This window comes from Hippopotamus amphibius, chromosome 2, assembly GCF_030028045.1.
Source record: "Hippopotamus amphibius kiboko isolate mHipAmp2 chromosome 2, mHipAmp2.hap2, whole genome shotgun sequence".
In the NCBI taxonomy this organism is placed as follows: Eukaryota; Metazoa; Chordata; class Mammalia; order Artiodactyla; family Hippopotamidae; genus Hippopotamus; species Hippopotamus amphibius.
Window position 1 is genome coordinate 32,219,324 of NC_080187.1, and position 27,770 is coordinate 32,247,093.

The 27,770-nt window shown below is 39.8% G+C and overlaps 1 protein-coding gene and 1 pseudogene across 1 annotated transcript in view; both read right to left on the reverse strand.

Moving 5' to 3' along the window:
• The window catches only part of PLPPR1 (phospholipid phosphatase related 1), a 278,562-nt gene that overhangs the window by 175,376 nt on the left and 75,416 nt on the right, over positions 1 to 27,770 (reverse strand). The gene's annotated exons all lie outside the window — the stretch shown is intronic.
• Positions 25,006 to 25,124, reverse strand: LOC130847681 (5S ribosomal RNA; annotated as a pseudogene).

A 27,770-nucleotide genomic window follows, 5' to 3' on the forward strand; every position in this document is an offset into this window, starting at 1 on the left:
ACTTTTAATAGGCATTGTTTTTAAAATACCATTAAAGCCAGGCTAAATCATTTGTTTATCATTAGTACACACACAGTTGGCCTTATTCAAAATGAGAAGGGGAACAGGGACCAGTATTCATATATTTATTCTTGAAATTATTTCTGATCTTAGTATAAATATTGATTGTCACAATGAATTTGTGATATGTGAACTGTTTATCTACATTTTGCAAATGAATAAACTGAGGATCACAGTTTAATCACCTATCCATAACTTCACATATAAATAGTAAGTGGCTGAGCTCACATTTAAAGTCAGACTGTGTAAACCAAAACCCACACTCTTTGAAGTACCTCTCCATGCTGTTCAGTTTATCAATTCCCACTTTGCCCCGATACACATTTTCTGTATTATCCTATTCTCCATTTAGAGCATCTGAACACACTTACACATATGCTGCTAATTCAGCTTAGCACAGATGAGGGAGAATTCGGTGGATAGGTGCCCAGAAGCGACTCTGTATTATTTATATTTTAAAGAATAGTCCGCTTTCTCTTTGTTAGTTGCTTTATTCTTAGTAATTGATTAGGAATCAGCAAGAATTAAATCAAGCTGAGAAAGGTCTCAATAAACATGTGCCAGTCTTGTTAAAAAAAAAAAGGTTCTTAACAACATATAATAAACAGTAGCTACCCTTTATGAAGTGCCAGGCCTTTTCTGTAATTTAATTTTTATAACATGCCTCTGAGGTTGGTACATTATTAGTTCCATTTTCTAGGAGAGGAAGAAACTGAGGTCTAAGGAGACTGAGTAGCTTGCCCAGGGTTATTCGGCTGGTAAGAGGCACATCTTGGATCACACCAGCTCTGTCTGACCTAAATGCCCCGATCTGCTTCATGTCATCTTGCATTCTGGTCTCACAAAGGAAGCTTCCTGCCATGGAAATACAGAGGCAGTGACATACTGAAGGGAAAATGATGCGTATAGAATAATTTCAATACTTTTTTTTTTTTAGCTTCCTGAGGCATAACTGACAATAAACCAGGCATATTTAGGATATAAACTTAAAGACTTTTAACATATGTGTATATCTATTAAACTATCAACCATAATCAAGATAATGAGTATATTCATCACCCTGAAGTTTCCTCCTTGCCTTTACAATCTCCCCACCCTGCTCTCCCATCCCCAGGCAACCACATGATACATTGTCACGAGATGTTAAGTTTGCACATCCTAGAATTTTACGTAAGTGGAATCATATAGTCTGTACTCTTTTTTGGTGAGGCTTTTTGCATTCAGTATAATTATTTTCAAATTTATCCATGTCATATATATCAATAGTTTGTTCCTTTTTATTGCTAAGTAGCACCCCATTGTATGGATATACCACAATTTGCTTTTCCACTCACCTGCAGATGGACATATATTTTGGTTGTTTCCAGTTTGGGGCTACCGCAAGTAAAGTTGCTATGAGTATTTTTGTACAAATTTTTGTGTGGATGTATGCTTTCATTTCTCTTGGATAAATAACTAGGAATGGAATGGTTAGGTCATATGGTAGATGTATGTTTAACTTAAAAAAAATTCTTAGACTCTTTTCTAAAGTGGTTGTACCACCTTACATTCTCACCAGCAGTGAATGAGAGTTCCAGTTGCTCCATATCTTTGCCAACATTTGGTATAGTCAGTCTTCTATATTTTCAACAAAGGTTTATTGGGCCCCTATAGTGTGTTCTGCACTGTACAAGACGGCATGTGGGGTTAAGGATTTAGAGCACAAGGGACTGAATCCCATGGAGCTCAAAGTCTACCTGGGGAGATAATGAAGTAGTTAGAGCACCAATAGTATAATTGCATATATATATGTAAAATAAGAAGAATTAATATGATATGATAGGACAAGATATTTAAATATGATTAAAAGGAGTCAAAAGGGAATATAAAATAAGAGCATTACATTATTACATAGAGTTGGTCAGGTTTAGCTTCTGGTAACTGAGTTTTGTGTCAATCTTGAGAGAACCACAGGACTTGTATTATTAGAAGAGAAACATGGTGTTTCAGAATCCTCTACTGACTGGCTTAACTTGGGTCAATTATTTAACTTCTCTGTTCCTCACAACAGGGGGTTATCATGGGCATGACCCACATTAAACCACAGGACAAAGTACCATGAAATCATCGCCTTCCAAAGTTCTCATCAGAGAAGTGTATCGACCCTGCAGATTACATGGGCTCAGGCAAAGAAATGAATAATTACCTACATGTTTTCAGAGATAGCAATGATTAACTTGGGCACGTCAACAGAAAAAAATGCCACCCTCCTGTCATGTTAAACTTGCGCTGTACAGAGTGCCAAAAAATATCCAGTCGCTGCTTTGAAGAGAGTGCAGGTTTTCCATTGAGACTGAATTCGGCACTCAGTTAAAACTGTCTACCACAGGCTGACTCAAATATATAAAGGTTTGGCAAGAGTAAATAAGATCATCATTACACCTCAAAGGAAAAATGATTTCCTCATTTGAAAAAGCAAGCATTCATCCTTTTAAGGAAAGAACTCTCAGAATTTAAGCAAAAAGCTATAAGGGTCAGTTGGGATGAATCGTGATCCAGTGAGGATTTTCTTTCTTGGAATTTCTCTACAGCTGGATGTTTTGGTGGTTGTACCATGATAGCCACAGACCTCTTGGTTCTTCAGTAACAGAGATCCCAGGTTTTTCTTTACTGTATCTCCAGACATAGCGCCCAAGTTCTCAAAGAAACTTCCCACTATCCCAAAGTACCTATTCTTTTCCAGATCTTCACAAATACCCCTGAACTACTCTTTCTAAGAATTCTGTCAACCTTAATCTCCCCCCACATCCCAGGCCCAAATCCCCCTATATCGCCGGATGTGATTTAATTCCTCCTCCTCTCCCTCCCAAGGGATCTTCTTGAAATGATCCACCTGAAATGATCCTCCAACCACCTTCTTGCTCTCACTCCACTTGTACCCCACCCTGCCCCTCACGAGCACCAGCCATCACTGGCACAACACATTTACGGTACCCGGATTTGCCCTTCCTGGTGGGACAAGACCCAAGCTGTCCGATCTCAAAGCTTAGAGGCCTCACTGTGAAGATGCTTTATCTCTTAGTGTCTTGAAAGCTTTGGGATGAACTTAAAGGTAGAGCTGTTCAAAATTTCCAGTTTGGGGAGCTTTCAGGTTTATGTTTGGTCTCAATTTTAGAGCCTGGACCTCTAATTTAGGGTTTTAGAAATATATAGATATATTGATTTGGCATATAGGGAACCACCCATAAGAAAATCTTGGAGGGGCTTCAGGAACACCAGTTATTTGGCACAAGCCCAGGTGAATCTACTGTATTGAAACTAAATTCAGGCTAAGGGAAAGAACGCTATTATGAGGCCCTTAAACATGGCACTTAAGATAAATCCATTTGCATTAAATGTTGCTTTGCAATTCTGGAAACAGATATAGAAGAATACTGACCTAGCTTCTACCACAGCCCTGAAAGCCAGCAGTCTTTGAGAGTAACCAGGTGCTGACTAGGTACTAGAAGGAATACGGTTTAGGGGTTGGCGGAGATGGAAGCAGTATACAAAAGGCAACAACTTCAATTTAGAGTTTACCCTGGGCCTGTTCTCAAAAAGGCTGATTTTTTCATAGGAATACCAACTGTCTCAACTATATTTAATTAAGTAGATCTATTGACTCTTATTAACTATAGAAATTATTAAACAAGACAAACTAAAGGGAACAGTAACAATATGACTCTACAAATAACTTCTAGAATACACATCTTTCAAACTAGTTTTGTTTTGTTTTGTTTTGTTTTAATTGAATATCTACTTTAAAGCTGGCAGGGATTTTTATTTCAACTTTTTATTTTTTTTTCCTAGTCTATTAAGGAAAAAAAAGCTGGATGTAGTTTCTACCTCTGTAAGATGAGAATCATCACAAAGTTGTAAGATAAAAACCTCTTAGTGCCAGGCACATAGCAAGTACAATTAAATGTTTGCTAGTAGTATTATGAAAACCAATAGTTGTCGACAATGGCAGTGTTTGTACAACAATGGGAAGATGAACAAGTTTTAAAATGCTTGGAAAGGGTATATATCTTTATGATGTATGACAGTGTTCCTATGGTGAGATTAGCCTTCAGTGACAGATCAGGGAAGGCTGCCAGATAACATTCCTTGTTATGGTTCAGACGCTACCTCTGAAAAATCCCTCTCTGCACATTCAAAGAAAATTGCAAGAGCTAACCTGGAAAACAAATGAATACAAAGCAAGTTCAATGTCTGTTTTTATATGAAGGAAATAAATACCAAAAGGCTGACTGGATGGCTCCTGCCTTCCAGAGCATTGGGAAATGCTCTAGCCATGTTCCTGGGGGTGACTCTGGTCTCTTAGTTCTGCAAACCACAAATTAGTGGACTCACTTAACCATACTGTCATGGTCACATGTGTGATCAGCCCTCACGGAGCTTGCCAAGAGCATATCCTATACCTAAAAAAGAGAAAATGGACTCAGCCGGTATAACAACAAGGAGAAAATCTGCTACCTTCTGGAAGAATTCATTGTTCTCACTTGCCCATACTCACAACTGTCATAGCATAACCAGTTATAAAAACCTTGTGATGCCTGTCAATCTAAGGTGGTCAATCATTTCTTACCTCCCTTGAGCACCACATCCACTGCAATTGCTGACATGAAATGTGAGAACCAACTGACTGTATACATGCTCCGAGGTGAATGTAGAATGAAGCTGAGCTATGTTTACCCTGCAGTCATTTATAAAAAATTACAAACTGCTCCTTGATCATAAATTACTGTTGTAAATGTTGTTACTTGTGACTAAAATGCATGGTATACTCAGAAGAACAAAGCTTTGGCAAGAGTAGCTTTCAATTCTTTATTAAAGGTGGCCTGGTGTGTTGAAAAGACAGATTTTCAGACTGATCTGGCTCCAGACTTGGGCTCTGCTATGGTGTGAACTTGGACAAGTGACAAACCCTCTGAGTGTCAGTTTCCTTACCTGTGGAATGAAAAGAATATACCTTGCCTAGCAGGGTTGCTGTGAGGATTAAAAGAAAAGTGCTTGACACAGTATACAGGAACTCAATGAACGCACATTTATTCTTCCTCTGCTACAAAGAAGCCAGATACTGTTTCTAAGATGCATTGCAGTATTCCACTGGCTAAGACTCAGGCATCAATAGGAACTTGTAAGAAACCCATACCAGAAGGCCAAGATCATTATGTGTCCTGATGGCTATAAAAGACTTTACAAAGAATCTGAGCAACAGAGAGAACCACTCTTGACAAGTGGCCTTCCACCCTCTGCCTAAAACCCCAGTGGCTGGCGTGCACCCCCTTGTGAATCAGCTTCATCTGTCTTTGGGAGATTGAGCTCTTAGTAAATGCTTATTTAAATTGAGTCCATATTTGTTTCTCCGTAATAACCACCCACTGATGGATTCTGATTCTGTCCTCTAAGCCACCAAGAATAATTTCAGTATGTCCAATGCCTAGGATGTGATTGTGGCAGAGAGGGAAGAGCCACTAAATCCTGGTAATAACAGAGTAGGAAGTGCCTCACAGGGTCACATTCTTCCCCAAGGTACAGAGATTCTGAAGCCAAGTGAGATTGGTGTCTGAGCTAACTGATCCTCAAACCTTTCCTTTGGTGATGACCCCACACTTATATCCATTTAAAGAGGGACGAATATGACCTTAACTATTTTCTTTGTTCAGCTTAAAAAGTGGAATGGTCCTAGGATAAAATAAGGGGACGGTACTTATCATACGATAGGCACCTATTGGTAACTGAATAGCACACGTTGCTAACTGACTATGTAAAGAAGGGCATGAGTAAGTCATTTAAAAAGATACCAGGCCATTGGTAATTTGATAAGGATTGCGTTGAATCTGTAAATTGCTTTGGGAAGTACAGTCATTTTCACCATGTTGATTCTTCCAATCCAAGAACATGGTATGTCTCTCCATCTGTTTGTATCGTCTTTGATTTCTTTCATCAGTGTCATAGTTTTCTGCATACAGGTCTTTTGCCTCCTTAGGCAGGTTTATTCCTAAGTATTTTATTCTTTTGGTTGCAATGGTGAATGGGAGAGTTTCCTTCATTTCTCTTTCTGCTCTTTCGTTGTTAGTGTATAGGAATGCAAGAGATTTCTGCGCATTAATTTTGTATCCTGCTACTTTACTAAATTGATCGATTAGTGCTAGCAGTTTTTTGGTAGAGTCTTTCGGGTTTTCTATGTATAATATCACGTCATCTGCAGAGAGTGACAATTTTACTTCTTCTTTTCCAATGGCATTTTTCACAGAACTAGAACAAGAAATCTTACAATTCGTATGGAAATGCAAAGACCCCGAATAGCCAAAACAATCTTGAGAAGGAAAGATGGAGTTGGTGGAATTAGGCTACCTGACTTCAAACTATACTACAAGGCCACAGTGATCAAGACAGTATGGTACTGGCACAAAAATAGAAAGGAAGATCAATGGAACACAATAGAGAACTCAGAGGTAAACCCAAACACATATGGGCACCTTATCTTTGACAAAGGAGGCACGAGTATACAATGGAAAAAAGACAGCCTCTTCAATAAGTGGTGCTGGGAAAATTGGACAGCTACATGTGAAAGAATTAAATTAGAACACTTCCTAACACCATACACAAAAATAAACTCCAAATGGATTAAAGACCTACATGTAAGGTCAGACAAGATAAAACTCCTAGAGGAAAACACAGGCAGAACACTCTATGACATCCATCAAAGCAAGATCCTTTTTGACCCACCTCCTAGAATAACGGAAATAAAATCAAGAATAAACAAATGGGACCCAATGAAACCGGGCAATGAAATTCTAGCCAATAAGGATATTTATGATGTTTCTTTGAGGAACAATAAATTTAGTTGTTAAAAACACAAAGACATTGATAAGATACACTGACAAATAGAACATTCAAACATTATCTCTCTTCTAAACAAATCACAAAGCCTAGAGTCAGTAATTCTAACCATCAAAGCCAACAAGAGTAATTCACAACAATTGGTTCCATTGGCTGTTAAGCAGGTAAAAGGAAAAAAAAAAAAAGGTAAGAGGAATTTCAAGAGAATGAGTATATCTCATTCCATATCTCTTTCTCACACTTTGTGGACGATTATTTTTATTCTTGTGTATGTAAAGATATTTTTTCTCCTGGGAAACCACAATAAGAGGATGCTGGAACACTACTTTAGGTGTGAAGAGGTAAGTGAATCTGCCACCAGAAAGAACCCTGAGATCTCTCCTAGCCAGTAAGCAGAAACTCAGTAAAGCATAGGCTAAAAGAAGGGAGGACCATCTCCTAAATTTCGCTAGTCACGGCAGTAAACTGAGGTAGATGGCCCCTAGTGAGGCTGTTGAGATGCCAAGGAAAACCTTGGTTCTTCCTTCAGTGTAGGACTGGCCTCCTCAACTGGCTAAAGAACAAATACATGAGACAGAAATGGGTGGTTTAGGTAGGAGGGATGTGGAAAAGAGCACAGGGAGGGGATTCTTCCAGAGCCACTGCATTCTCCAGGCCAGTAAAGTGCCTAGAGGACATCTGAGGTTTGCTTTGAGGTCCTCTGGAAAGTGGGTCTCATCCAGCTTGCCGAGGACTCCGGTGGTCTGTAGAACACAAAGGGATTGTGTAATGGTGCTAGCTGTGCTTTTTATCTTGTGCTCAGCTCAGGTTCTTAGTTTCCCATTGGCAGTCCCTGGCCTAGCTCAAGGCTTTCAAAGGGCAGGTCCTCAATTTCTCTACACCCCAACCTTGCTCCCAAGGTGCTACTGACTCTTCTTGGTTGCTTCTGACCCCTTCCTTGTCAGCTCTGCACTCTCAGCTCCTCTGTGCAGAGACATCACCTGGTGGTTCAATGGACTCCAGAGAGAAGTTCCCTTGAGAAGGTGGACCTGGCTCTGTTGCCCTCTGCTGCCCTCCACTGGCCACACTTGATGCCCAGGGTTTGCTTTTCAGCTCCAGGCAGTGCAATATGAAGTGGTTTTACTCCAAGCAGCTCCCGAGAGACCAGGTGGACTTCCACACTGCCAAAGCAGCACACCACCAAGGATACTGTAACGCTGGGGAAAGCACCACTCTGAAGATCCCCTCTAAGGCCATCCTTCAAAGAAGAGGAACCAGCCTTTCATCTATAAAACACACGTTGAGGGCTGTGTGCCAAGCATATGGTAAGACATGAAAAAGAGGAAAAGGACTCTCCGGAAGCCTCCAGTGCTGCATGCCCAATTGCAGAAACCCATTCACAGGGGCCCAATTCTAGCGCAGGAGGGTGGTAACTTACTACCTGAGCCCCAAGCCCCAGTCCTTCAGGAGTTTTTGGAAACAAAATTCTCATGGGATGTCAACCAAATCTTCTGCACTTTATCTTTGTGTCCTTGTCTCTCTCTCTGTTTTTCTGTTTGTTTTTTGTTTGTGTATGTGTGTGTGTGTGTATTGTGTGTTTTGAAGGGATCAAAATCTAAGACACAGGTCTTCCTTCAAGGAATTTCACAATTGGGAAGAAAACAGTCATGGGGAAAAAAAAAACCTATAACACAAATCACGATGTGGCAAGAGCCAAGCTGCATGGGAGTGAGCAGCAGGAGGCAATTAGGACTGTGGGTATAAGAAGACGGTGGCCTTCCTGAAGCAGAACTCTCATCATGCTACTTGCTTGTTCAAAAAACAAAAGAAAATGAGAAAGGAATTTTATGGCTCTCCATGGGCCACCGGCTCAGACCGAACCCCCTTGGCACGTCTAGAGTGGCGTCATATCTTCCCCCAGCGCCTGCATCCCATGAGTGAGGTGGCATTTACGATTATGACCATTACTGCCCAGGGCAGGCCATGCGTGCTTTCACTGGTTTCTTGCCCATCCACGTCCTAGGACGTTAGTAACGAATCAAAACTGATACCGCCCCACTGCATCTCAGGTAACGTCTCTGGACTCAGCCTCTGCCTTCTCTTCTGAACATTTGATCTTATTTTAATTTTTGTCCATTGCCTGCCCTCTGGATTGTTCCTTTATGCTTTCCCCCTTGAAACCACTGCGGACATAAAATTTGTCTCCGTGGATGACATCTGACAAAGCAGCCCTTGAGCAGGAAATCCCCAGTATCCTGGGGCCCCACTCACTTAGGAAGAGGGAATCAGATATAACTAAAGTGATGATGAGAGCACATAGGATGAGGTGATGTCTACTGAGTGCTCACGTGTGCCGGGCGCCAGGCTAGGTATGCCATTTCATCCTCACAGTGAAATTTTGAGAGAGATGTTCTTATTATTTCCCTTTAAAGAGAAGGAAACAGACTTCGGAAATTAAATAACCTGCCTAAGGTTTTGACACAGCTGATTTCAGAGCCTGCATTCTTAACCGCATGTTTTTTTCTTGGTTGCCTGCCTTACAGATAGTAAGCGCTCCATAGCTGTTTATTAGGTCGTCTAGATGATATTGCCGTTTGGCCACAGAGCCACATTGAGATTTGTGGTCATTCCCAGAGAATCTTCAAAGTTTTGTGCTTCTACAGAAGCTTCCTTTTCATTTCCTGGGAAACTGGAAGGACATGAGTAAATTCCAAGAGCCACTGCTAAGAAGTGAGAATGATGTGAAACAGCAAAAAACGATTGTCCTTAATGGAGTGACTTACTATTACCGCTGTTATTATTATCTCTCCTAGCTAAACCTGAGAGAATTCTATGAGTATAAAGAAAGCAAGAAATCCCTCTCATTAAGATGGGATGCTGCTAAGTGTACATTCAAGCTGTATGAGAAAAAGCATAATGCACACACGCCATATGGAATATATGCAGAGCTCACCATCAGGTTTTATGTAATGGTTGTTAAAAAGGCTATTACACAACATGGTTTTTTTATGTCTCTCACATCTATGATTTTTTTAAGCTCTATTCTTTGCCCTCTCTTACATTCCCTAAGGGAGGGAAAGACACAACCTTCAATCTCAACTGGCACTTTGTATTTTTAAAAGTGAAATTCTGAAAGTATGATGACACCATGTCTGTTTTGTTCCTCATAGTAGCCCCAAGCGTTTGGCCCATGGTAAGCACTTGATAAATAACTGCATAATTGAAATCAGTCACTGTGCCCACAACTATCATAGCTGGCCTCGTAGGCTAAATTTACGCAGGTTGCTAATCCTCTGAATCAACCTTGGAGCAGAGATATATGTAAATGTTTAGGCTGCCTCTTTTCCCATATGTCCCTGAAACTCCATTTGGAAAGAAGAAAAAGACCTTCTAGGAGTGAGCTGTGCACTTTGTCTCCCTGGGGCTCTGCTGTGAGAATGGAATGAGGTCTCCTAAATAAAAGTCCTTCCTGCTCTGCGGGAACTGGACAGAACATGACGAGGCAGAGGAATCACTCACAGGCTGGCCCCGGAGGGTGATGCTGAAACTACCTGGAGAGTCTTCTCCAGCAGCTGCAAGACTCAGGCTATTCTAAGAAAGATAATTAGCTACAAGAGGTAACAAAATGCAAAGGAGACCTCTCCCCCACCTCTCAAAAGTGCTAAGTTAATTAATAAACAGTCCTTAACTCTCCCCTATAGAGCAGCTCTCCCCTACTCTGCTTTCCTATGAATGCAGGAGAAACAGTAACCCCGGGCTGATCTTTCAGGTCTTCATTCCATCAGGACAAGACCTGCTTAAGCACACTGCACCAGCGAGAGAAACACGTGTCATTGTTAAGAGAACCAGATGAAGTTCAAATCCCTGTTCCATTGCCGCTTGCCTCCACATGGACCTTTCTTATCCTGTTCTGTGTCCTTAGGGGCTGATCTATGTAGATCACATCACTGGCTCCCTTGCCTTCCTGCTTCCCAGCGGGGAGAATTTACAGGAGATTAGGGAGAAAGGAGAGTGTGGTCTGGTTTCCCGGACTCCTGCCTTCCTCTCTGCAGGGTCACCTTGGGCTGGTTACATTCCTCGCCCATGTCTCATTCTTTTGTAGGTGACCCTTTCCACACAGTCCTGCCTATTTCCTGGATCTGTAAGCTCAAGGGCTCCTTAAATCAGGCAAATCCAAGTGACTGTCTCTCCCGTGCTGGGATCCTGGCTGGTATACCCTTTGCTAGTACGTAAGTTTGGACAACTTACTCGACCTCTCTGGGTCTCAGGCAGCCATTTATGTTGGGGAGGATGGTAGGACGTAGGTCATACAGGTGACAGGTAGAGGGTTCAAGACGACCGTGACACAGTGTAACTGGGCAAGGGTCCTATAAATTAGACGGTCAGGAAAGACCTCTCTGAAGAAGGTTACACCGAGGCTGAGACTTGAAGGAGAAGTAGGAGTCAGCCAAGTTGAGGACAGTGGACAGGAAGTATGGGAGGAAACAGGATTCCGGGCAGAGGAAACAGCATGCAGAGAGGCCCCGAGTAGGGAAAAAACTTTCACGGGTGGAAGAACCACAGGCAGGTGAAGTCACTGGAGCACGGCAAGCAACGAGGAAATGGAGAGAAAGACGGGGCTGGAGGGGAAGTGAGAGCCAGGTTTTGCAGGACTTTGCAGGCCTGGTAGAAACTGTGAATTTTCTCCCACGGGCAACAGGAAGCCACTGCTAGACTCTCAACCCTCGCTCTTGATGCTGCTGTCTGCCTTGCTGATTTTGTCAACAGTGCCGATGTCAGGTTCCTGTCCACGTTTCAGGGCATGTCCATCACTCCATACCTGATCTCCTGTGGGGCCGGCCAAACTGCCCCCACTGCCTGTCATTTCACTGCCCTCCCCTGTTGCTGCCTCTCCCTCCTTCTCCAGCTGTGCCTCCTCCCACCTTCTACTGAGAGGCCTTCTACTGAGTGGCCTGCCTCCAGGCTCCAGGCCTTCCTTTCCCTGCAGCCCCGGCAGCTCACCCTTCTGTGCCTGCCTTCACTTACTGCTGTGCAGAGACCTCTCCACAATTCTGCCAGGGATCCAGAAGAGCCATAGGGGCTCGAGTTTCTACAGAAATATGAAAATTATTTTTTTCTAATTTCTTGTGAAAAAAATTGCATTTGTCTATCAACAGTGCAGGGGTTTGCATGATTTTTTGTTTTATTTTTGTTTTTTGTTTTTGTTTTTTTCATGTGGACAAGCTTCAGTGCCAGCATAAAAGAGTCTGATTTTTGCTGTTCTTTCTTACCACCACTTTTCCCCCTAAGCATACTGAATACTGGTATATTTAAGAAGCTGTAAAAAATTCCCATTAAGAAAGCAAATAGAGATTCCATGGGTACATCTGAACTCTGATTTGTAAAGATCTTGGGGTGATACATTTTCTACTTCACCTTACAGGAAAGTGAGTGATCCATTTCCTACAGGAAAATTAAAAACATAAATAACGGTCCTATATCCCTTACACATATCATTTTCTTGTTGCTTCTCTAAAGAACAAACATCACTTACAGCATATGAAAGCAAAAATGTACAAAAATACTGACCTGGTTTCTTTATATTTTGTTTGGGTTTGGATTGATTTAGCATAGTTTTGATTTGAGTAAATCAGAACCAATACTGAGGGTTCTCACTGGAGGCAACTATGACATCCTCCAGGGTAAGAAGCATTAAAATATTTAAGGATTCAGCAAAGGAATAAAATTCTTCTTATCTCTTCCACTTCTGATTATCATTCTAGCAGCTCCTAAACTTGACTGTCTATATATAAAAGAATAAACCCGTCAAGGTGGAGGTTCCAGGCATATACAATTGCCCCCCAAACATGTAGATCTCTAGGGATCTGTCAGCTCCCAAAAGAAGTAAAAAACTGGAGGAAAGGATCCATCTGACAAGCCCCAAACCACGTTCATTGCAAATATGCAAATATTGGAGGCAGACATCTGAATGGTGAGGTCAGTTTACTACTTCATCCCATGAGAACTGACATGGACTTGTTTCTGCTGGGTTTCTTTCAACGTAAAACATAAACAAACAAACAAGCAAGTGCCAGAACCAGGCATTTGACAGTGTGAGGATGAAGTTTTAACCTGCTCAGTTGTTCCAAGCACAGACAGCTGCCAGCACCACTTCCTATCTCAATTTGGAAGAAAGAAAGTGCGCTCTCAGCATTCCTCACTCCCACATTTCCCTGCCCTGTGACACACCATACGGAAACTGTCAAGCTAAGCGCCGCACTGCTTGGGGTAACCAAGTAACAAGGCAGGGCTTCTGCATGCCAGGGGGAGACAATGATTAAATTCAGGAAGAGAGAGTTTCTGTACTAAAGCACTCAAATTACTGCTAACAACACTGTTTGTATTTGAAGCTGTTCATCTGAGATATTTTTAGATGAGAATAGTAGCCAAACTCCTAAGTTCCAAAATTCCATCCTATGGGAATGTGAACCCAATATTAAATGGATAAGGACTGCATGAATGGGCAATCTCAGCTAAATGTTATTTGGGAAAGTGGGCTTCTATTTCCACCTGTACTTACTTCTAAATTCTGTGTGTGGAATACCTGTTGCCTGTAAGTGTAAATAAAAATAAAGTCATATATGCATATGCTTCATAATATAATATAGAAATGACAGTATCTGAAAAGGTGTCCTTAACACCTTGAATGCTTTTGTGGTATAAGTGATGAACTAGGTGTTAAGCTAATATGCAGGTAGGGTGTTCAAATAAGACTGTAAAACTGCCTTGTCTTTGAGTATGATTATCAATTTACTTAGTGGAAAGTAATGGTAAGTGGAGAATATTGGATTTCAGTTGATATGAAACATGTAGCCCACACCTCATATTTCTGTGCAAAAACTGTAGTTCAGAAGGCAAATATCATTCTCAGAGAACTGACAGGATGGCCACCAGAGATTTTGCAATAGAAATGATCTTCTTATCACAGAATATAGAGTGATAGAGTGTGCACATGAGGGCAGAAAAATGCCAAATTATTCTCTGAGCTTAAATTTATTTAAATAAAGTACCTTATGAAGTGGGGAGGGAGGAGCTAAGGTTGAAGTAAAGTTGTTTGTGTTTTAAAACATTATTTGAGAGAATAAAGTCTATTCATTTCTTCTGCTATGAAGACTTTCTAATATTTGGGTGTCCTTCTAAATGTGTCTTTGTCAGCGGAGGGCTGGGAAGGCAGATGCCTTAAAACAACACGTTTCAGTCCAGCCAAGCAGAGAGCAGTTCACACATCAGCATTGCTCCGTGGTCAGGGAGACTCAGAAAGTCATAATGCACAGTTTTTGTAACTGTGTGATTAAGGTTTTACCACCTAGTATCTGAATTTTCACAAAGTAAATGACAGTGCTTCATAGTTTTTCTATCTTACCAGAATAAAATCTATTTATGAAATGCCCAACTAGCATCAGCAGAATATTGACAAACTATACAGAATCTCATGGATCATTTAATATAGTTTAGGTACACAATTACAGATAAAACAGGAAAATACTGTTCCCCAAATATGTCACCACACAGGCTCCAACATATTTTTATGAAAGGAACTGACTGCTGAATAGACAGGTCTTATGAATGCATCAGTTATATGGGAATTCCACTGCATGTAAGCCAAGCAGTAAGTAGCATTACTAAACTAAGAAAATAGTCAGGTTAAGAAAATATGGAATCAGACGTTCTAATAATGCTAAGAGGAGATTAATTCACTCAGCAGGAATATCTAAATGTCTTAGCTTTTATTTTTATTTTCTTAAAATGATCTGGGTTGTGTGTGTGTTTTTTTTAAGCATTTAGGAAATACAGTTTTGTTTTGTTTTGTTTTTTAAAAAGGAAAATAAAAATCACTCTTTATTCCATCCCTAGTCATGTTTTGATATATCTCATCCCAGATATCTGAGTTACAATACACATACTTTAAGGGGCACCACCTAACAATATAGTTAAATGTTCTCTCACAATATCATTTTTAATAACACACTATAATTCATGTGACCCATTTTCTGTGACTGGTCACTTATATTGCTTCTAATCCTTTATTTATTAACAATGCCGGAAGACCATCTTAGGAACAGGGCACTGCGTACATACATAATTATTTCTATAAGATTAATTCCTCAAAGTTGTATTGCTGGATCAAAAAAGATAAAAATCTTAAGGCTTTTTATTAAAATGTTTTGAATTATAGAAGTAACACGTGAACATAATCTATCAAAAAGCAAAAGTCTCTTTTACCTTCTTCCCCGACCCCAACCTACAGTCCATCCTTCAGATGTAACCAGTGTAAACAATTTCTTATCTATTCTTCTAGAAATTTTATATTCGTACACAGGAATATATGCAATTTGTACATATACCCTGCACCATTACACAGATGGAAGCATGCTATATCTTAGCAATATATCTTGGAGATCAGTGCCTATATCTCTACCTCAATCCTTTTAATAATTTCATTAGATTTGGTTGCCTGGATATGTCAGAGCTTACTAAAAAATGGTCTCCAATGACGCATATTTCCATCATTTAATTTTTGCTCTTGCAAACAATAATATAACATCCTTGTGTATATATTTTGCAAACTTGCATAGATGTTTCAGTAAATGGATATGCCTTTTAATTTTGCTAGACATCATCATATTGCCTTTTCTAAATGGTTATTTTTATTTACATTTCTTAGCAACACTATTATGCAACCTTTTAATCCTTGCTACCCTGAAAGCCAAGACATTGCATGTTGTTATTTTCATTTGTATTTCTTTAATTATGAGTGAGATCGATCACTTATTCAATTTGGACCTCAAATTCTGAATTCCAAGTGAATCATCTTACGGATTCTGAAGACTGGGGAAAATCTTGCCCCTGCCATTCTTCAACTAACTAATTCACTAGCTAAAAAATTGTTTTGTGATTTATATCCTTCCCTTCACATTCATATTCTCCTGCTCTCATATATGATAATTTAAAACAATAACAAAAGCTACTGTGTCTTGGTACTGTTAACAATGGCCAAACTGTTTACATGTTTGAGATACTTTGCTGGGAGAATCATCGAATACAAAGTCTTCCCACCTTCCCCACCCCAAAGCAGAGTCACTCAGTGCCCCCAAACGGCATTTTGTGTGTGTCAAGATTTCAAAGTAACTTTGAAAATGCTGTCATGAATAAACCACCCAGTTACAGATATTACATATAGCTACTTAATTATGATTAAAACTCATTAAAATATAGGGTAGTCCTCAGATTCTCAAAACCACACCTCAAAAAACAAGAATCACTCAAAAATGTTCACAACGATTATGCCTGGGTAGCAGGATTACAGACTACTAAATTACTCAACCTTTCTGTGGAAATGCTAAAAAATCAACACCAAGTGCTTTGGGCAGGAACCTCCTACCTATAAGCCTTGAAGAATGTACTAGAAGGATTTCTAAAGATTCCTAATAACCATTGATTCAAGTAGTATATTTGAATACTTTCTGTGAAGTTACGATCGTGCTACAGGCCGGAAGTACACATGGCAGCACCATAGATACGTATCCATATGAGAAATGATGAGCAATGTCAAGAGAGAGAAGAGAACTAAATGCTGATTTAAATGCAACAACTATGCCCTTGGGGAAGTCTAGTCTCCATTTCTTTACTGCAAAATGATGGCCTTACGCTAAAGTAGATAAAAGTTTCTCAATTTTTTTGTCTCAGGATCCCATTACACTCTTAAAAACTATTGAGGACCCAAAAGAGCTTTTGCTTCGTGGGTTATTTCAATCAATTTTACTATGTTAGTAATTAAAACTGAGAAGTTTTTTAACTATTTATTAATTCATGACAGTAATAAACCCAATGCAGGTTAACATAAAAACATATTATTGAAAAATCACTAGATTTTCCAAAACAGAAAATGATCATAAGAGTAGCTCTCCTACATTCCTGCACATCTTTTTCATGCCTACTAAGTGGACGACAGCTGGATTCTCCTGTCTATGTCTACATGCCATCTGTTGTGATAACACACACCGCATAGCCTCCGGGAAACTCACTGCACACTAGTGAGAGCAAACAGGCAGGTAGCATCTTAGTATTATTACGAAAATAATTTTTACCTTGTGGACCCCTTGCACAGGTCTGGTGGATCCACAAATTACACTTTGAGGATCTGTGAATGAGAAGATTTCTAAGGTCTCATTCAGTTCTGACATGTTATGACTGTATGATTCTCCCCATTTAAAAAAATGCCAGAATGAAAAATACAGAAAAAAACTGCAGCAAACAAGCTCTAAAGGAAAAACACAGCAAAGACAGGAGGTTTTTCTTTAAGGTTTGGTCTTCTGGAATTTGCTCTCTCCTAAAATTCAAAATGATACATACATTACAAATCTCCAACTTAATGGCCAATTAAGATTTTATTTTATCCTACATGTTTTTGTGGGTGGGGTAAGAATGTATGAAAGGCACAAAAATGTTAATTAGCCCTAATAACTGAGCCAGAGGCAGGAATTGTGTGTGTGTGTTTGTCTGTCTGTCTGTGTGTGTATATAAAAGTATATGAATATTCAGATTTTATTTATAGGGCGCACTGTAGTCATTTCATAAACAGATGAGATCTCTCATTTGACTAGAAAACAATTCTAGTGATCAGGCATTTCCTCTACAGATGGAATTTCTATGACAAAGGAATTCTGGTGTCCAGTGTGGTTTTTAGACATACGTCACATTGAATATATCAGCCTTAGGTAGAAATGAATACATTAAATACATTTTTAATCGTCACCTATGTTAAAAATAATAGTGAAGCCCTATGAAGCTGACTGGTTCACCCAAATGCACGCATTAAGAAGCACATTCATTTACTGTATCTCTGATTAATGATAAATAGTTTTGCTTCACTCCTTACATGAATGTATATCAGAGAATGGTCTGTTTGCACAATCGAATGAATGTGTTAATCCTTATAAAAGAAGTAGATTCTGACAAAATACTCCAGAAAAAGCTTTTCGAGATGGCATAGCAGGAGCAGAGGTGAGTAGGAAGTGTGCTTATAATCATTTTCCCAGCTGAGAACAGTATTTGAAATAAATTTAGAGCTTCAAAAAGGCATTTTAAAAACTCACGGTCTTAAAGATACTTTCTAAAATCAAAATGGTGCCTTGCAAAATACACATATCTTTAATATAGAGTTCACTGCCAGTCTCCACTCCTTAGCAGGAAAAGTTGGTTACTTAATTTATGTAATTCATGAATGTGATTCAGTTTACACATCAGTAAAATGGGGATAAAATGAATAGTGCCCACCAATCTCAACAGGATTGAGGGTCAGATAAAACAATGCATATAAAAAGCTTTTAGCAGAGTTCCTAGCACAAACTAAGCTCTCAATAAATGAGAGCTTCAATGAGGAGGATTCTGTTCCTCTTTTTAAAATGCTACTTGGGAATACAGACCCACAGATAACATGGAAATCTGAGCCTGAACCTCAAATCTATAGGAAAGGGTGGCCTTTCCAAAAACAAGCACTGAGACAACTAGTTACTCACAGGGAAGATTAAATTTGTCCCATCTCACATCATATACCAAAATTAACTCCAAGAAGATTAAAGACTTAAATCCAAAAGGCAACATTCTACAGCTTTTAGAGGACAATGCAGGAGAATATTTTGTGAGCCAAGGTAGTACATGTTTTCTTAAATGACACAAATGGGTTGACCATTTAACTATTAAAAGAAATAGTTAAATTTGACCACGGTAAAAACAAAAAAACAAAAACAAAAAACTTCTTCCAATGTAAAAGTTAAAAAGGAAAAACACATACAGAAACTCAAACCACAAGTTGAGAGAAGATATTTGCCACACATATAACTATCAATTCATTACTGTCCAAAAAATATAAAGAATACCAACAAATGATTAAGAGAAAGACAATCAAGCAGACAAAATAGGCAGAAGACATGACTAGGTACTTCTGAGTAGGGAATCCAAATAGTGGATACATGTATTAAATAATAATTATCCTCTTTTGTAATCAGGAAAATATAAATTAAAACTATTTATAACCACCAGATTGGCAAATATTAAGAAGTTGAACAATATCAAATGTTGGCTAGGATATGTAGCAATTAGAAAATTCCACATGCCCCTAGTGGGTATATCAATTTATTTTACCCATTGAAGAAAATAATTAGACAAAATCTAGTAAAACTAAAGAGGTGAATTATTTATAACTCAAAATTTTCCCTTAAATACATGTACTTTCACACAAGGACACATGTTAAAGAATGTTCATAGGATTATTATTTGTAACAACAACAACAAAAAAGAAAACAAAGCAATGGAATACTTAATAGCATTGAAGATGGGTGAATTTGGGCCACACAGAGCATTATGAAATATAATTAAATTATAGGACTATTACGGTAAGAAGAAATAAAATCCAAGAATAGGTATGATATAATTTCATTAATATCAAGTTTAAAAATAGGCAAAGTTAACTTACGGTTATTGGACTTCACTGACATTATTAACTGCTTTCTAAAGAGAAGGACAAATAGCAGCATAGAACCTGGCAGCACCCTAGTGTCATCACTGATGACGTCCACAGCAGCTAGGCCTTCACAGTTTCCATATTGTCCATTATGGTTTATAAAACACCTTCACATTAAGGTTCCCTTAATATTGTAATCTTCACAACACACCTCTTTACTTAGGAGTAAAAAGAGGCTCAGAAAGGTTACATGAATTCCTCAGGATCACACAGATATCTGAGTAGCAGACTATGACTTCAAGCCACAGCCTGGTCTTCTAACTCTAAAGCCTCTCTTCCACACTGCCTGAAAGTTACCTTGACCAGAGGATTCTGCAATCCACAAAGAGGAGATGAAGCCCATAAACCAGAATGCAATTGTAGCCCTAGTTCATTCCCAACACCAGGAGCTCTAGAGACTTGCGAGTTCTAATCTGAGCTATGTAAATAGAAGGTGGATAGAGGTCAAGGCTGCATTATGATCCAGAGACAACTTAAAAAGAAACTTCAGACCAAAGCAGACTGGGAACATTTGCAATAAGCAAGAGGGTTAGGAGAATAGCATTCCCAGGGGAATGTTTCTTCTCTTTCCACGGGTTAAAAAAAAACAAAACTGCAAATCATTGCAACAATTTACCCCTCAGGCCTGCAGTCAAATGCCCAGCTGCTCTCTGGGATGTTCTGAGCCTGTCTTCCAGTCTTTAGGATCTCTTGGAGACAAGAAGGATCTTGAGACTTCCAAAGTAAACATGTGTAGCTTAATTATTTAGAGTTAATTTATGGCATGAGGTGGGATTTAAAAAAACAAAATGTTCAGGGGAACTGCATTGCAATGACATTGGCTTTCATTTTCCCTAAACAAAAATCTACTGTGTTGGTATCATCTTGATCCACAGGGTGACCAAATTTCCCAGTGTGTCCGGGCAGTTCAGGTCTATGCTTGACATCCTGGCATAATTACTAGTGGCGCCTGCCTTTCAGGAACAGAGTCCCAAGTTGGACAATAAACTATTGAATCACACTACTTATCCAAGATGGTCATTTATGTGCATGTTTATTTCATTCAATACACACGTATCAAACACCTACTCTGGGCCAGACTCTATGGCATAGGTAAGAAATACAAAATGGAATAAGCCTTTGCAAGATGTTTACAATCTAAGCCAACCCATAGTCCACGGATGGATCAATTGGTTGATTTAATCATTCAGTCATTGATGCAATAGGTCTCCCTCAACAAATATTTATTATCTCCATATAAAACCTAGGAATACAATGGTATACAGATAAAAATGCTTCCTAGCCTCATCAAGTTGATAAACATAGTTTAATGGAAAAGATAGAATAACCAGAAATGTGATAAGTGGGAATGGGTGATATTCTATAAACAGCATTAAAGAGGTGATGGCAGAATTCTCTTTGTGGGAATAATGCTCTTGTATTTGGAAACATTCTTTTAAGGGCTTCTAACTTGGTTTTAAAGGAAGAAGTTTAAAAAAGAGGAGCTAATCTTCTCTTTAGTGTACCAGTGTATGTTGGGTTTGTGGCTTTATTCTCTTAATATATTTAACACATAGTTTTTGAGCATCAGCTTATAGGTATAGAATGGTGAAGAATGTAGAAAAAACCTTTGCCCTTAAAGATCTTATAGTCTTACGCAAGGGTTTGAAACACCTGATTCATTAATATCTAAAGGGTCTGTAGACTTATGCTTTCATTCATCCATTTATTCTGTTTATTCAACAAGATGGCCATATATTGGGTAGAGCATCCAATAAGAAATTTGAGGGAGAGTTGTGTCTGATGCCCAACTATCAGTTTTTCCTTTTTTCCCTTCTTAAATTACCTCAGGCTATCCTCAGGTCCTCACTAAGTGCATCAACCATTCTCCAAAGCTGGTTCTGAGCTGCATGCAGCTGGACCCACAGGTGACATATGACAACAAAGACTCAGAAGCATTTACAGCAAACACTCAGATGTTTTCCAAAGGGGACCAGATTTCCTTTATGAAGTATTTAATATTAAGATACTAAATAAAAGAGTGATCTCATAGGTCTGGAAAATCTAAGGACACTCACATTATATTTTGATGGGGGAAATATATAATGTTACAAAAGTCATCACTGGAGCATCAACCCAGTCTAAAGGCACACACATTTTGCTTGAGAGAGGTCCTAACCTTGATAAATCCTCAGAGGGGTTCATGACTGCCACCACCATCCCTTAACGCAAGAAAAGTCAAGAACCACCAGCAAAGAGTCAAAAAAACATTAATTATAATGCAAAGCAATAAGTATTACAATAAAGGAATGCACAAAGTGTCTGCAGCAAGCTAAGCAAAATACAAGCAGCAATGGCTAAAAGAATGTGTGTTTCTTAAGGTTTAATTTACTTGCATGTACTTTTTTGTACACACAAGTATTGTGCAGTGGCTCAAAGGGTAGGTTTGGAAATCAGACCTGTGTTCAAATCCCACTCCACTGCTATTTAGCTATGTGACTTTGAGTGAATCACTTTGCATTACTAACCTCAGTTCTTTCAACTACATAATGGGGGAAACAACTGCACAAATTGTGGGCTTTAACAGTATCCTAGGAGTCTTAAGAATGGGGTCCTAATTATGAGGATTAAAAGATAAAAAACTTGGAAAAGCCCCTGGATATTCAAAGTGCTCAATAAATGTGAACTGCGATAGAAACTAAACAAACACACACACACACACAACAGAGTAAATTATCTCTGACAAACCGTCTTTAAGTCCATCCCATATATTATCAGAATATAGTTCCTTAAAATTTCTTAAATGCTAGCACATAAAAATGTGTGTTCCAAAATATATTTACATAATAATTATAGTGTTTTCAGGGGTTGAGAGCAATGAGGTTGTATCTCAAGCAGGTAAGCTGGGCGAAGTGTGAGGAATTGGGGTGGAGAATTTACACAGAGGCGAGCAGCTCGAACAATTCCTTGAAATGCAATTCTAGGTTTTTTCACAAATAAAAATAAAATGAGTAGAAGGGAAAACCTAACTCTTACCCTTTCCTGGGTCCAGCCTTTAATTTGCTCGGGTCTCATTAGCCTGCCTTTGTGTGGAGATGAGGATGGTTTTGCATTGCAAAATAGTCACTGTCACCACAAAGGTGAGATCTTCTCATCTTCTCACTTTCCCTGTGCCACAGGCTATGAGTCAGACTTCTTTATCTTTCCACCTTGCTGGGCCCTAAATTTAGTTGGGATCCATATTAATAACCCACTTTTTTGTCAATGTCACATTTTTCTAGATATTGCGCATATGAAAAAATGCCAACCATGCGACTCTCATAAAGGAAGTAATGAGACCCTCTGACCAGGTGTGATAAAAGGGAGACGAATAATCAGCCACCGCATTTTTCCCAAGCCCGTGACTCCTTCTCATTTCACTGCGATACTTTGGGAAACAAATAATCACTTGTCCCTGTGACTGGATCGAGGAAACAATTTATTACGTGTCATTGACGGAAGATGCTCTTTGGATTCCGTGCAGCACAGCCTCCTCAGCTGCCTCGCGGGAGAGGAGGAGGGGCGCTGTCTGGTGAGCCATATTTTTTTTAGTGTATTTGCATTTTATGCTGCTTTTTCTCCCATCAGAATTATTTTTTCTTGACTGTGTAATATATGTCAGAAATCAGAAACCAAATCCTTCTTCCTAGTCAACATTTAGGTAATAAATGTCCACTGAGTGTCTCATCTCAGGATGGCAGACAAAAAAGAGAAACAAACACAAAGAGTGTTGGACTGGAAAAGACTTCGGCGATGATCTAATTTAACTTCCTCCATCATCATAAATTCGTAGGGTTTTGTTATTGCTGTTGATGGGTTTGTCCATTCGAACACGTACTCTGTACCAGGCATTGTGCTAAGCAGTTTAGGTGGCTTGTCTCTTTAAAAGCTCACACACAAAAAACCCACATGTCTACTACTGTTTGACTTATTTGATAGGAAACTGAGGCTTAGAGAGATTAAGTAATTTATCCAGGGTCAAAGAACTAGGAAATGATGTCTTCAGGATTTTAACCCAGGACTGAGCAACTCCAGAGGCTGCCCTTGTAACAAGGGTTCCAAGGACAGTCTTTAAACTCTCATTCACAGGCCAAACAGAAACTACCAAGCTCTCATTCTCTCAGAGTCAAGACTGCCTTTTTCATATTTTAAAAATGAGGCCCAGAGCCTCAAGTTAATGAATCAAGGTCACAAAAAAAAAATACCTAGTAGCACAGCCAGGATGGAACGAGGGACTCCGTCTTGAATCGCCCACTCTCAATCCAGGACCATCTGTAAATCATTTAAATGAAGTGGATTTTCCCTTTCTTTTAAAGGAACTCAGTGTTTCATGAGGTCACGTGATTCTGCATCCCCCTACCTTTCTAACATTCCACTTAATTTCCTTTTGCTTGAGTCTCTTCATTTGCCCACCCCTGAAATGTTCATGATCCTAGGCTTCCCCATCTTTGGCCTCTTTGCTTTTTATTCTTCTCACCAAAGTCTGGCCATACCTATGAGTGTAGTTATCACTAACTAATCATTTCCGAATTTCTATCTTTGGCCTGGACTGTCCCCTGAGCTCCAGACCCAAGTGTATAACATCCCTTTCTGAATGTTGAAGAGGTACCTAAATTGACAGTGTCTAATAGCAAATGTATCATTTTTTCCAATCCATTCTCCCATGTTCCCTGTCTCTCCCATTCATTCCACCTGAGACTCATGACCCACGAGCATACAGGTCCACAAGTACTGTGGATTTTTTAAAACGTTTATTTATTATTTTATTTATTTATTTATTTTTGGCTGTGTTTGGTCTTTGTTGCTGTGGGCGGGCTTTCTCTAGTTGTGCCAAGCGGGGGCTACTCTTGGTTGTAGTGCGCAGGCTTTTCAGTGCAGTGGTTTCTCTTGTTGAGGAGCATGGGCTCTAGGCGTGCGGGCTTCAGTAGTTGTGGCACATGGGCTCAGTAGTTGTGGCTCGGAGGCTCTAGAGCATAGGCTCAGTAGTTGTGGCACATGGGCTTAGTTGCTCCGTGGCATGCAGGATTTTCCCGGACCAGGGCTCAAACTCGTGTCCCGTGCATTGACAGGCGGATTCTTAACCACTGACTCACCAGAGAAGTCCCAGTCCTATAGATTTTTATCTCCTAAAATAGATCCTAATTTTGTCCCTTATTTTCCACTGCATTTGTTATAGTTTAAGACCTCATCGTCTGTCATAAGTAGATGCTGCAGCAGACTTCCTGCTCCATTTCCAGTCTATCTTCCATTCAGGCTCCAGAGTGACATTTCTGAACATAAACCCATCACATTAATCCCCTGCCTAAAACCAATTCATTGACATGGTATCACTTACTGGGAGGGAAAAAACACCATGTTCTATATCATGGCTCAAAAGGATCTCCACGATCTGATCCCTTAGAAACCCTCTAGCCTCTTGTTTTACGCCTTTGCTTATGCTGTACCCTCTTACACACAGACCTTCCCACCTACATCCTCCTGTCATCCTAGAAAAGTCCTAATCAGCTTTTTTTTTTTAAAGCCTACAGCACTGGGTATTCCTAGGTGGTCTCCCATCCAAATACTAGGTAGGCCCGACCTTGCTTAGCTTCCAAGATCAGATGAGAAGGGGTACATTCAGGATGGTATAGCCATAGACCTAGTAAGCATTTAAAATAGACCTCACAGGTCATCTTCCACTTCCATTCTCCTCTAGTAGCTTCTGCTCCTAATGTAGCTATTGTTTCTTGTGCATCTTTATTCCCTGGACACTCATTGCTGCATTTCCCATAATGCACGGTAATTATTTGTACAGATGTCTGTCTAGTTGTATACACGAGTGCCTTCAGATATAAAACACATACATACCTTCTAGATGTTATATATACTCAGATGGTACTCACACTCATTCAGATATTCCATGTGCCCTCATATTTATACATGCTCATTCAGATGCTTTTGTTTTTGCTTTTACTTAACGTTCCTCATACATCATTCCAACATCACATGTGCTTGTAAAGCTATCAAGTGTTTGTTCAGGCGATATATGTCCCTTAAATGTTACATATGTTCACTTAGATCCGCCAAGTGCCCGTGTAGCTGTTAATCAGCTCACTGAAATGCTACGCATAGGTATTACGCATACTTAAAACAGTAGTTCTCAAAATGTGGCTCCCAGACCAGCAGCACCACATATTCTTGGGCCAATCCCAGATCTTCTGATTCAGAAACTCTGGGGAAGACTTCCCAGCAATGTGTGCTTCACAAGTCCTGCAGGTGATTCTGGCGCACGCTCAAGTGTGAGACCCACTGACTTATACGTTATGCATCCTCATTCAGACGTTCTACCTGCCTACTCACATCATATCCTTACTAACGCAGGCAACACACGGGTTCACTAAAATGTTACACAAGTTAGATTTTTTAAAAACATATTCATTTAGATAGTAAAAAGCTCAAATATTACACACTGATACTCAGACCACGCTCGTGCCTGTTCAGAAAGTCATACCTGAGACATTACAAACCCTCATCAGACAGTACAAGTGCTCGCTGAGACCATACACATGTTCACTGTGTTGTTAAAAACGTCTACCTAAATCTTACATGTTAAATTATTCATCTTTATCATTTTTATCTTCCACATTCATCCGTTTATTTAGATGTCACCTACCCTTTTCAGATAATATATGTGTTCACTCAGACCTTACACATGTTCATATGTGTTTCACAGTGCACACAGATGTTCCACAAGTCCATTCTGATGTTAAAGGTACTTATTCAGATCACACATGCTCACTTACACATCCATGGGACCATTCAGTTGTATGCTCACTCATTCAGAAACTGCCTTGCATACCCTGTATGCACTGCTACCCAGACCCTGCTAGAGATGAAGGGGCATCTACTGCTCTAGCCACTTGCCATCCTGAGGATGGTATCTTCTTTAGAAAGGCTGCCCTTTACTTGGTCTCCTATGGTACCTGCCCTCTCTCCTGATGCTGTTGTTGTGTCGCTCCCTTTGCAGGCTCTGCTGGCCCATCAGTTGCCTCACAGTTTTTGTGATCTCAGGGTAGCCCCAGCTCACCATTGCTTATACGGAATTTATATCTGTTCCCCACACTCAAATATCCTCACCTACTTGGGGAAAGTTGTTCCAGAAACTGTCAGCTTTTCACTGGGTTTGAATGTGCTTTTAACCACATCTTCTGTCACCTTTGGCACCCCCCAGTTATATACCTACAAGGCCTTCCAAGTTCATTCATTTCAGAGAAGCTTTTGATTGGTTCCACATAATTTTATCATTGTCTTGGCTACAATCAATAAGAGAGGCTTATGCAGTGATACTGGGTCAACACCCAAAACGAGGAATATCGATTGAGCACTTATCATGAACTCAGCCTCCTTCAGTGGCCCAGAAACACTTCTGTGCTTATCCCAAGTGTTTCTTCCTCGAATTTGCAGAGAAAGAGCTATTTTATGTTTGGAATCAGAATGATACTACTTTGAATCTTGTTTCCACCACTTTCTGCCTATGTGATCTTGAGAAAGTCATTTAATATTTCAAAGGCACAGTTTCCTCATCTGTATGATGGGGATAATGACGTTTACAGGCAGCTTTTACATGAAGGTTTTATGCCTGGCACATAGCCTGTGATCATGGAAAGTTAGCTTTTAAAAAAGATTGTGTTGTAAGCCAAATAAAGGCAAGAATTATGCTTTCCCACAGTTATGTTACCATGGCACACACAGGTAAGGATGGGATTGAGAGGCAAATTCCACTTATACAGGCAAACCCATCACAGGCTCAGGAAAGATACAGACCAGGGACCGCCTCAGCAGTTGTGGGAACAATGATCAGGAGTCCAGCAGGGAAAGAAATCATCCGCTATTGTGAGTCCATCCACAGGTATTAGGAAACCTCCTCACCAGGGACATAGAAACAGTGGGAGATGCACAGGAGTCCCAATCATATCAGGTTTTTCTGAAACAAAATCTTGGAATAGGGACTATGTTAGAAGCTAGTCCCACTGATTGAAGCACATGAGGATCCAGGAAGAGGAAATATTGTGCTTAGAAAACTGGGTGCAAGTGGACAATTCTAGGATGGACAATTTCAAAGTCTGAGAAAGGAATAGAGAACACAGACCACAGGGTCACTGTTCAGACACCACACCTGGGACCAGATGAGCTGCAAAGCCACTGACAAAATGGCTTGGAACTTGTGGTCAGTGCTTGGGCCTGACACTATCACTCACTGGGGAAAAGGGCTGGGGCTTCTTGAAATTTCCTGCCTTCATAGCAG